Here is a 12,627-nt window from a genome sequence, read left to right on the forward strand (position 1 = left end):
AACAATAAGTTAACTGTTGTTACATCTAAGCTCGCAAACCATGTGAAACCACTTCAAGGACCCACGCCCCTGGTTGACAACTGCTGCTGTCCATACATCATGGGGGCCCCATAACGACAGGCATCACATACATATTTTTGACACATGACATAAATTTGTCTGTGCTAATCTAAGGCAGGGTTATCAACCTTTTTTCAGCCCAGACCCAAAATCAACAACAAAATAAGCTTCGCAACCCATGTTATTTGCGCCCCCGGGACTGTTTGTTTTTCAAGATCAGTGTAACAGTGACGCAATAGGTGCTTTGTAACAGGACTGTAAGTGCATTTGTACGACTCATCTAGGAAACCCCTGCGAATTAAGTATGGGTCGTGACTCGTAGTTCAAGAGCTCCTAGCTGTTGGTGGATTTGAACGGCCCATCTAGAAAAGCCCTGCGACCCACGATTGGGTCGTGACCCATAGTTTAAGAATCCCTGATCTAAGGGATTTCCTATTCTACAACCAATCATATTCTTATTTTTCTTTTTCTGTTTAATACGAGCTATTAATAGGCATATGCTATTTATAACGGTTGAGGGAAATTCTGAGAAAAGCTCTCACAAAATTAAAAAATAAATAAATTTGTTCGTTGTATACGACATACGTATAGGATATTTCCAACCGAAAGGTCAGTATCATGTGTTTTAAAATACTACAATGTATATTGTACAGGGTGGGTATAAATAAACTGACACTACTCAGACGTATGCAGTGGCCATTCTGATGGAAGTATTTTGATGAAACTTGGTATGGGATATGTGGCCATGCAAAAAAAAGAAAGTTTCAATTGAAAAAAATTAGTTCATGTTTTGACCCCCAGGTGAAAAAGTGGCGCTTTTTTTATATCGCATTAATCTGTTTACCATGGTTCAAATAACGTATATACCAAGTTTAAGAAATACGTCCACCACAAAGATTTCTAGTGTCAGTTTAATTCAACTGACATTACTCAGCTTGATTATACTGATACTACTCCGACTTATGTATTACCCGTTGTGGTGGACGTATTTCTTAAACTTGGTATATACGTTATTTTAACCATGGAAAAAAGATGAATGCGATAAAAATGTGTCGCTTTTTCACCTGGGTTGACCCCAGGTGAAAAAGCATGAACTAATTTTTTTTAATTGAAACTCTTTTATGCATGGTCACATATCCCATATACCAAGTTTCATAAGAATACCTCCATCAGAATGGCTGCTACATACGTCTGAGTAGTGTCAGTTTATTTACATCCACCCTGTATATTTATGCATATAATATCATCTCTGTATTCCGAAATTTTTATTCCTAATAAACTCTGAAAGAAAAGTAATTTAGTGTCCGCCGGGAACCGAACCCAGTCCTCTTGTAATCCGGCAAAGCCAGCTACATATACAACGCAAGAGAGACAAGACTACTCCTTCCTTATAATTTACCCATAGTTTCGTAACATATTTCACTCAAGCTCCTACCGCCACCTGGAGGCCATTTCTGACATTAAGGAACGTAGGGCTACTACGACTTGGTCTTGTCTGCAGTGGTGTATATATGTTACGGTAAAAGCCCGAAGACCGGTAAAACCTAGGTTTTACTAAGGCGAGTTGGTAAAAGCTCGAAATACGCTTATAAACGTTTTCATTTCGGGCTTTTATCAAGTCAAAGCCCGTTTTTAATGAAGCGATTAACCATTATAAACTTATTAAAATGTGTTTTGTTCCTCCCACTAAAATTTAATTAATAATTATAACTATTTAATAATTATAATTATTTAACAATTAACTATAGAATTAATCAACTACCTAAGAATTATTAGTTCCTGACGCTAAACAATTACACTAAATGATTTATAATAAGTGGCAATAAGTTCTTAATTGTTAATTTACTCATTAAAAATGGGCTTTGACTTAGTAAAAGTCCGAAATGAATACACGTTTCGGGCTTTTACCAACACATCTTGGTAAAACCTTAGTTTTACCAGTCTTCATTCTTTTACCGTAACATATAGATAGCTCGCTTATCCGGATTGCAAGAGGACTAGGCTTGGTTCCTGGGAGAGACTAAATTACTTTTCTTTCCGAGTTTTACTCTACGTAACATCCAAAAGAAAAAAAGTATTTTCTTCCTACAAGCGTAAAAATGGGTAAAACAAGAATTGAAAGGTGAAATACGAAGAGAAAGAGGATTATATTCAATTTCTTTTCTCCTTTATTTGCACCAGTTGGAGGTAAAAATAAGATGGCGATATACAGAAAGTAAGATGTATAAAAATGAAAATGAAGAGCATCCATTCATTTATTTTTACAAAACTCTTGGTCTTCTCTCGTAAACTTTGCGGAAACTTTTCCGGCCCATCGTCTAAAATGACACTCATTTGTAACATGATGTTGAGGATTTGCGGTCGCGAAAGCTTCTTTCTGCGAAAGAAGGAAAATAATAATATAAGAACGCGAAAAGAATTTTACGTGTCGTTCGTAGCTCGAGCCCAACTTCAATGACAGAAAACTGTGCTCATTCAGCAAAAGCTTACGACACGCTCACGCACATGCATATTCACATACAGGTACATGAATATTTATTTGCATAGCATTCACGAGAAGGACACCGTGAAATTTATTCTAGACGTTATTCATTTAAGAACTGATTTCAAGGAATATTTTATTTTGAATGTTCGAAATATTTTTTAGAGGAAGTATATAAATAGCAGATATATATCATATTTACAAGTAACATTCCTCAGAATGGTTTTGGTTTTGGGAAAACACTTTCTATTTGCTATTGCGGACATTATATGCATGAAATTTGTTTTGCAGCAATAATTATGCATGTATTCATAAGTTGTATTCATCATATGTATATTCAGCTACAGATATCTGAAGAAATTTCTGAAAATCTATGAATTCATTGAAAATTTTTTATTTTATTTTTTGAATTTGCCAAAGAATTATTTGAGACCAGGTTGCTTATACATCCTTTTTAATCTAACAAATTTTAAAGTTAATAATTTAATTTCGGGAGATACGACTAATTATCGTTACAAATACAGAAAAGAAATCTCAATGAAAAAATTCTTATACAGAAAACACGAAGGAAACTCTGTAAATGATTTTGGAATATTATTTTTAGACTCTGGTGTCACAATTGTGTGGGGTGCTTTTGTCACTGTAAAAGTTTTTCTTTTGACCCTAGGTCTGGGAGTTAAAACCTAACTTAGAGTATTGTATATGTTTTGAGTTAGAAATATAGTGATTATGAACTTTTGGGAAACTGATGAATCAAAGCGCAGCACTTAATGTTGAACTTGTAGGGGGTTTCTGAGATGGCTTCACGGAAAAAGTGTGATTATGTGAAGATGAATATACCTTGCATAGTCTTGGTTGAAAAAAATTGAAAGCAGTAAATGATTTCTCTTCACAAAAAAATTGAAAAACTTTTTTCGGACATCAAAAATGTAAAAACATTTTGAAAATTCCAAGAAATGAATTCCTGGTGTCTGAAAGGGTTGTGAAGAATTTAGTTTTCTGATACTTTTTTGATGCTTTTAATAAAAAATATGCGATGAAATTCGAAATGTATTTGAATTAATTAGTTTAAGTGAATATGTACATGGAATATGAATTTCCATCTGAGTACAGCTTGATTGCAACCGTGGAAATAACTCAATTAACTCAAGCGACTTATACAAGGATGACGTCATCTGGTGGCAGCGTCAGCAGTTGTGAGCTTGGCCTGAGTCTGGTCCGGCCGCCCATGTACGGTCCCTTTCAGCGTACACGAGCTCCAAGGAAAGATTGAGAGATTCGGTGCCTCTGTAGTCTAGTGGTCTAGGGCATTCACCCGGAAAGTGAAAGGACGTGGGTTCGATTCCCCGCAGGGGCCGCTGAATTTTCTCTCTTTCCAAAATATATCTTCGCAATAGCCAGTTGTTAAAACCTTTGTATGGTAGCGGAGAGTGACGTCATCCTTGTATAATAAAAGGTTAATAACACAATTATCATCATTGTGTATAAAAAATGAATGGAACACCTCCAACACTTATTCTATTCTGGACTATTCGAAATATATAACACATTTTTCGATAATAATAAACGTTGGCATATTTCCAATAAAAAAGCACTGTTTTTATTGACTAAATTGTTCGGTACCGTCAACGGTTGCCCAGTTTTAAAATTGGAATGAAAAATTTCCATTTAACCCGTTGATTAAAAGTCGAAAATAAGGTTTTCATGTTTGGTTATGTTTGGTTCGTACGCACGATTTATGTAGTTTTTTTATTTTAATGAGTCTTCCTTCCTTTTTCTGAAAAAATAAGAAAGGTGGGAAAAGTCACCCGGCAAAATGGGGTGACTTTGCCCACTGCCTAAATTGTGTATGTAAGAAGGATGAATGAATTTAGGGCAACGTGACCAACACGGGGTGTCAAAAGAACAGCAATGGCAATAAAAATAACGTAGAACTATATATGAAATTAAATTTTATTTTTTAACATATGATTCAATTATGACACTTCCATGGAGCAGACTTAAGACACATTACAATAAATTTAAAAAAGTTCACGTCAAAGTTAAAAATTCGGTAAATTATATACATTAAAATTTTTTTATTATAAGGATGTAAGCTGTTTGAAAAAAAAATTTCAAATTCAAAAAAGAATTTTAAATTCAAAAAAGAATTTTAAATTCAAATTTTTCGAAGACAACGAGGGAGTCCACGTAATCATTGGTTTCATTGCAATATAAGCATATATATACAGAGAAAAAAACTTAACATAGTTCAAAGCTCCGAGCACGTATTATCTTTAGAGAGTACGTTAAATCTAATATTGAAAGAGTTGAAAAAAAAGCCAGAATCGAAAGAAAAACATACGTGTTAAGACAGTAAAAGTTTGGTTGAATGACTCCCACAGGAATTTCATGAGTCCGCTCTGAAGCATATCCTGAATAAAGGCAAGCTATTTTCTTTGTATATTGGTTCTTATAAGAGGGAATCTCATATTTTAAGCAACTTTCGATTTTTTTTTCCAGCTGTTGAATAGTTTAAATTCATGTTTACATTATAGAATTCCATTCATTTATAAATTTTAAGTTGGTACTCTGAGACAGACGAAAAACTCTCCAATTGCTTTGCAATCTTCATTACATCTAATAATTATAACATTAACTGATGAGTAAAACTGCACAAATGAAAGTTTGAGGTTTTCAAATTTTTCTTGAAATTGAATCTCGTGGACAAAACGGCTTTATATTGGAAATATCCCTTATTAAGAAACGCCTCAAACCTCAGGTTATCTCATTTATGTGTAAAGCAAATGCCCTGCAGCGCCGTAAACGATCAGCCAAGTAAGTTTTACACCGCCAGAAAATACTTCAAACTGGGCAAAGTCATCCTAGTTGACGGTACCATCAAAAATAGAAGAGCATTTTATGAATGAAATAACTTTTAACCATATTGGAATATAAAGAGGAATCAAATTTAGAAATCGTATTTGCATGTGAAATTAAAAAAAAAATCAAAGATAATTTCTTTTTATCTCACTTTCAGTTTTACATTAATTCTCACTTGGTAGATATATCATCATTTCTGTGAAAAGTTTACCGATGGTATATAAAAGAATGATAGAAATCAAAATACTTCAACACACTCCATTAAACTTCATTACATTTGTTAAAAGATTTTTCATTTTTTTAAAGAAAAATAATGACTGTTACTTGAGAAAAAAACCCGACTTTGAAACTTTGTTATCACTAGGGATGGAATTCTCCAGGTTTTCACCGACTTCATTTATTTATTTTTTTCATGCCGAATCGATGAGGATATAACGATGATGGATTGCATATTCACGAAATTCGATTTCGAGAAATACGATTTTTTCCCTCTCAGTTCGAGCAACATGTATGTTGTGTTCAACCATGAAAATTGTTTCTTTACCCACAGGAATATATACGTAGGTAGATTCTGAAACAATACGATTTCGAAACTTCTTTGGAATCTACAACAGATTAATCTTTCCAGTCTTTTTCGAGTTAATATAATCAAATCAAATCAAATTTCTTTTCGCACTAACTCTTTCAGACTATATACAAGTTTCTCTTAATTAAATATTTCACCGTATAACAGTGGTTACGCCATTTGTATTCAATGAAAAATTTAGTTTCTTTTAGTTTACTTTTTCCTCCTTGTTAGCAATGGAGATTTAATTCCATTTATAATGTTGAAAGAACGAGCTTATATAATTAAATCTGTGAAAGTTTTACCTCTTATGTAGTTTCTATTATAGAGTGATACCACAACCACATAACTGTATTTTAATACGTTGACAGGCTCAACATCAGCGGTAATCAGCCATTTACACTCGACAAGTCGTATTTTATGAGCTGTTTGCGGACACTGAGATAACGAAATCATGAATTACTTTGGTGTCCCTTGTTATATAAATTGAATTCTCGTATTAAGCATCATGATGCAATATTTCTCTTGAGAATTTTTCCGGCGTTTTGAAATATTTGTACACTTATATTTCCGTACTTTCATAACACATAATGTATGGTTTTCCATAAATTTGTAAATAGTATAAAAATTCATAAAAGGAGCTGGTATATTAGAATGTGGTTTGCGAAAAACTTTATCTCACTAGGAGGTTTCATTTTGGTAAAGAAATAAATTAAGTTTCAATTTTTCTGGATAGATGAGGCTGCACCAAAGTCGTCAAGCAGTCTAGCAGTAGTGATTGGATATCTTTCTTCAATATATTCTGTGCCCGAAACGTTCATGAAGCTTCAGGTGGCAATTTGTGGCTAAGGTATAACAACTTCAACAATAGTGCTTTATTCACCAATGCCAACATTACAACGAAGACATTGTGCACTAGTAACAAGAAAATTCGGAAATGAGCTGTTAATCTTATACTTTGCATTTTACCCTTTAAGCGGCAATGACGAGATATTTCGCCTCCTATTTTAATATTGATAAGCTCAGATTTTGAAAAGTTGAATTCTCAAGGAAAAACTTTTCCGTATACCCGTTTAGTTTGCACCTGCTGAAAATCGAAAGAAAGCCTACTTCATTAAAAAGATATGACCTTTTGAGGGGATGGACTCATTTCCGCTTAAAGGGTTAATAAAACTCTAATTCGCATATTACCGGAGGGGGGGGGGGGTGGGTTCTTTCGTGCAGCACTTTCTATCGACAAAAACTTGATTTAAATTGGTTTTTTTTCTGTAACAAATACTTAAAATTCCGCTCCGTGAAAAAATGAATTTTTCACACAAACCTCATTCAAATATACAAATTGTTTCAGTTTTTTTAAAATAAATTTTTAAGCTATTTACGAATTTATGGGACACCTTCTGCTTTCGTGTGTGAAAAAATTCATCATTAAATTGTATATTTCTGTTTATATTGTTTTCTACTTGCGTAAAAAATGTTTGATTTCTCACACCGAACAATTTATAACCTTGTAAATGCATAAAAGAACCAATTCAGTACGGAGAAAAATGCAGAGAAAGGCAATGGCCATGAATGGCTTCGCAAACATGAATTTTCTTTCTACTCCCCGAAGAGATATCATCACGAAACAAGCAAATTGTTCCGGTACAAAAAAAAGGAAAAAAGACACTTTTTTCTGTTAGCGGGAGGAAAAGCCGGAATCTATTGCTTTATGTTTGTTTTGGAACGTTATTGGTGATAGGACTATCATCTTCGGCAATTCGCAACGTCAGGAATCATTCTCGCTGTAAATGCCAGTTTTGGTTCTCATCATCTATTCTTTTATTTGAATTTCAACATTGAAATCGAAAAATCAAGGCAATGAATATTCTCAGCACAGTGTTTTTTAAAAATCTGTTATAGCAGTTTTTTAAGCATTCATATATTAATTTGCTTTTACACACGTTACGCAAGCTGATGTATCACGTTCCCTATTTCCGGGAATGACTGCCGAAGTGTGAAAAGAAATCGTAAAAGAAAGTTTGCGAGCATCACGAGTATATCCCAGAAAAAAATAGTACTTTTTTCAAATAATATCGTTATTTTAATAGAAAAAGTTAAATTTTATTACACGTTCTCAAAATCAGTTTGAATTTTTGAAATGAAATTTCATAAACGATATTTTTAAGCTATAATACACTAGCTATAATACCCGTCTCTGCCCGGATTTTTTCCAATTACTGGGAGGATTGAAAAAGTGACAAAAACTATTATAAAGGTTATATAGACGTCCGAAATGCATTGTATGGGAACCACAATAACCAAAATTTTTCAGCCATGCGGTACATTGAATTCGGTACCTCAGATTGGCAGAATTATTGTATTAGCTGACGATGATAGTTCAAAATCAGTGAGTAGAGCTCGGGATTTTATGACGTGTCGTATTCTTTTTTTGACAATTCATATTCTGGGCATTTTCGAGCGATCGGTCAGATTGTAGGAATTTTTAAGCAGTATATAATTTTTTGGTCATTTTATCACCGAATATTTCAACCTTTAGGCATTTTTTTGAGAGTTATAGTATGCGCTTACAAAAAAAATGGTTTCTTGTTTTTACTTTTTTTTACAAAAAAAAAAAAAAAAAAAAAAACTTGCATTCCCAATAGCTACTTTTTGTTCTCTGAGGATTCCCTTTTACTTTTTTTTTTGAATGAAATGTATGACGTGACTGAATGGCACGTCAAGCACGTGTGAAAGATCTTATTTATTCGGTCACTCGAAAAAAATCTCCGCGTTTAATGCATTTCCATTATGCCTAAACACAGCAAAAATTCACACTGTTGCCTGGGCCAAGCACCCATTTTGGCTCCCCGCCCTCGTAATTTTAAACGAACAAAAAGCAAACTTGGCACCCTTATTGGTCAAGACAGGGCCCAGGGCACCAGACCTCCCTGCCCTCACTTACTTGCATGCCTGCTACAATTGTATAAATATACAATCATTACAATTCTCACAACTCGAAATACAGAGTGCATCACTAACTTCACATACAACACTAGATGCACGCCGAGTTAGATACATTAGGTTTAAATCAGTTAGGTATAGACATATACACATTTTCGACACAAATCACTTACCCATGAAAGGGAGTAAAACGGTAGTAAGGTGCCCAATAACGGTAGACCACACTTGTGTTTGGTTTAAAACAAGGACTGAAGGTACCACTGTATCGCATTTTGTTATATATATGTTAAATTTCCAGCACAAAACCGATTCAACGTGTAGCAACATTGCAGAACTAAACACAGAAACTAGCCATCTAGCTTTATATGACAAGCTTTCTTCAAACATTGCTCCATATGATAATTTTCCCCGAATTTATAAAAATTATTGTGTTTCAATTATTTCGCAGAAGAAACTAAACAATAGAAATTTCTTTTAAACATTTATAACTGCTTCTCATAAAATTCAGTGAGATTCTAGAATGTACTAACGAGTAGCTTTGTGTACATAAGGTAGGCATGGTTTTCATTTGAATTTAGTGTATAATTTAGTGAATCATAATGTAAATCGATGAGTTTTTTTCAACTTCATAAGATAAGAAGCAACATCCGAAAAAGAAGAGACTAAAAATAGTAGAATAATTTTAAACATATTTTGATGTCTTTTAGGTCATAAATGGTCACTTATTTTTAAGATTTTTATGTTATAAAAATACAAGACCTATCAATGAGTATTTATTACACGCTTTGTTCAATGTTTTTTGAACACGATATCTCACCCATTCATCATTTATAGTTTTCAAGTTATTTCATTTTTCGAGCATTTTTTCGTGACACTCACAAATGGTACACCTGTTTCGAAGTCGAAGATGAATTCTACGTCAATAAATTCAGATCGGATCTACCAAACCGAAATGCAACAGATTAATTATTTGCTTCACTCGAAATATGGAACATTTATCTTCTCATAAAAACAAAACATTTGAAAATTTCAAGAAAAATATTTTTTTATAATATTTGGATTAACTTATCATGTAATCTTTGTGTAATGTACAAACCAAGAATTTAAAGAATTTGATAGCCATGAAAATAACCAAAAAGGAAATGAAGAATATCAAACAGCTTTTGACATCAGGAAATATAAAAAGGGCATTAACGAATTTCTATCGAATATACGATTTTTAGTTTGTGTATATATATATACACAAGTGTTTGCTGAATGTGTGTGTACATAAATACATTTTTTCAGGTCAGATAGATGAACAAAAGCATCGCAAAGCACACAAAAATCGAAAAAACCTGCCTTTTTATATATTAATATTTCCGACACTCCTCGATGCCTATGCAAAAGCCATGTTGACATTGAGAAAGCCATGCGATTACACAAACGTTTATTTGATGAAGCACAAAAAGTTTTGTGTTATAATTAACAAGAATTAACATTAATTAGAATGCGTTATGGAGATTCAAATAATTAAGCTCCATAATAATATGAAAAAACTGTTTTTTTTTGAGAAGTCCAATAAAGTTTTTATACACGCAGATAAAATGGTGACTTGATTAAATCGAATCATAATTATAAAAATTTACGCATCATATATAAAAAAATCGGCTGATAATTTGAGATGCGGAATGCAGACAATATTAAGTTATCAATAATTACTTTTTAATCTAACTAACCTAGAGACGTAATTGCTTTTTCGAATTATAAAAGGCAAAGTTTTCTGTAAAGAATTGAAATATTAAAAACATTTGAGATCAAAAACTTAACTATGAGAATAGTTCATGAATGAAAAATTCTCAATTTATTCAAAAAATGATACTTTAGTGTAAAATTCTCGGTCACTTTTTTATGATATCGCTGTTTGGACAGAGAATATTATAAGATTTCTCGATTTATGACTATTAGTTAGGACATATTGCTATTTTTGAGACTTTCGTGACGCTTTTTCTATGTAAAAATATTTTTAAAATCAAGTTAAAGTAAACGATACCGACAGAAACTGTTCAAGTAAAGAATATTAAGAAGAATTCATCCATTTCACAGCGTTTGACGCATTATTTGACATTTGCGTCGTAGCGAAAATGCTCAAAACTCCACAGAAACTAACTCCACAGAAAGTTTAATTTACAAAATTTCTTTTCGTTGGTTTGTTTTGCTCTTCTAAGTTGTGAAATGTAGTTAAAAGGGAAAATAAAGAACCACAAACCACATTACCTATTCATGCCCTTATATTCACGAACTACTAAAAAAGATACAGCTCATAAGCTATTCATAAATTGTAATCATGGTGGCGCATTTCCTACTCTTTCAGAGGGATTTTCCAGTTTTTTAGATAAAAGCAACAGCTAAAATTCGTTGCATTAAGAGTAAAAGAAATATTACTTTTTTTTCCCATGAGAACTAAAAATGCCATTTTTTTTTCGAACGTTTGGTGTCAAATAAACACGAACTTACTTCAACCCCCCATTTTCCGTCGAAATTGAAATTGACGTTGGAAAATATAAAAAAAAAAGAATTAAAACACACGATCAACACGTGATTTTCATGGGCGTATTTATTTGCTTGTTTTGACATTTTTACTTGTAAGAGTCTACGAAAATATATATATTATTATTATTATTGCATTTTGAAAACACTAGGGGATTGATTCGCATGAACGAGAAAAGTATTATATATATACATACACTTGGCGCGTAGGAGGCAAGTAAATTTACATTTTCATTGTTGAGAGTACACAGAGAGGCAATTTCATTTTCTAGTGGGAGGTGCCGAGAATCATCGGTGACGTCACCGCACCTAAAAGCCTATAAAATAACGTCTTCCGGAGCGCAGACTCACTGATCCCAACTCCTGAACTCTTTTTCAACAAAGTCCGAATCGAAAAGTGCTTCTTTACTGTTTCATTCTCTTACGGTCCACAAGAACGAGGAGCAGTCACTGAGAACAAGACAAGTTTCAATACAATAGGTATAATCTAATTTTTTTTTTAAATTTAATTTTTATTGTGAAGTTTTTCATTTTTAGGGTCCATATTTTTTTGAAAAAATAAATAACATGCATTGAATATAAGATTCAAGAAAGTTCCTGAACTTTTCATCTAAAATTTATTTAATCGAAAGAAGTAATTGCGAAAAATTAGTATATTTTATAGTTATAATTATTATAGTCATTTACATATTTTCGGTTTTCACTAGAATTATTAGAGAAATAACTTCTTTTATATATTTACCAAGCACAAATAATTTATAATAAAACATCTCTTTCCTTAAATTTAATTTATAATAAAATATGATATACTTTTCCTAAATATTTCTTTTATATCATGTTAGAAAAATTTATTTTTTATTATGAAGTTTTTCCGTTTTAGGGTTCATATTTTTGAAGAACGACATGTATCAATCATAAGATTCATTAAAGTTTCTGAACTTTTAATGTTTATTTAATGAAATGAAATAATTGATAAAAATAGAGTTTTCTTTTAATTTCGATTCTCAGTGGTAATTATTAGAGAAATATATATATATATAACTTATTTTACCCATAGTTATTTTTTAGGAACAATTAACATTGGCAAACAATTAATGGCTGCTTCCTACTTGAAAATGAAAAATAATATATGACCGAATGCAAAATTTAAAAATTTTTAAATTTTTCAATAAGATTTGGACTCTAATTC

At 32.4% G+C, this 12,627-nt stretch overlaps 1 protein-coding gene across 1 annotated transcript in view; it reads left to right on the forward strand.

Moving 5' to 3' along the window:
• The first annotated feature begins 11,783 nt into the window (after nt 1–11,783).
• Nucleotides 11,784–12,627, forward strand: part of CCAP (Crustacean cardioactive peptide) — a 96,786-nt gene continuing 95,942 nt past the window's right edge. Inside the window, exon 1 of the mRNA XM_089242680.1 lies at nt 11,784–11,918. The gene's annotated coding sequence lies outside the window, so the exon portion shown is untranslated. The remainder of the gene's footprint in view (nt 11,919–12,627) is intronic.

The sequence above is a fragment of the Pholcus phalangioides genome, unplaced genomic scaffold (genome assembly GCF_987345545.1).
Source record: "Pholcus phalangioides strain wild (caught in Gottingen) unplaced genomic scaffold, Ppha-v1.0 ptg000015l_1, whole genome shotgun sequence".
Taxonomy (NCBI): domain Eukaryota; kingdom Metazoa; phylum Arthropoda; class Arachnida; order Araneae; family Pholcidae; genus Pholcus; species Pholcus phalangioides.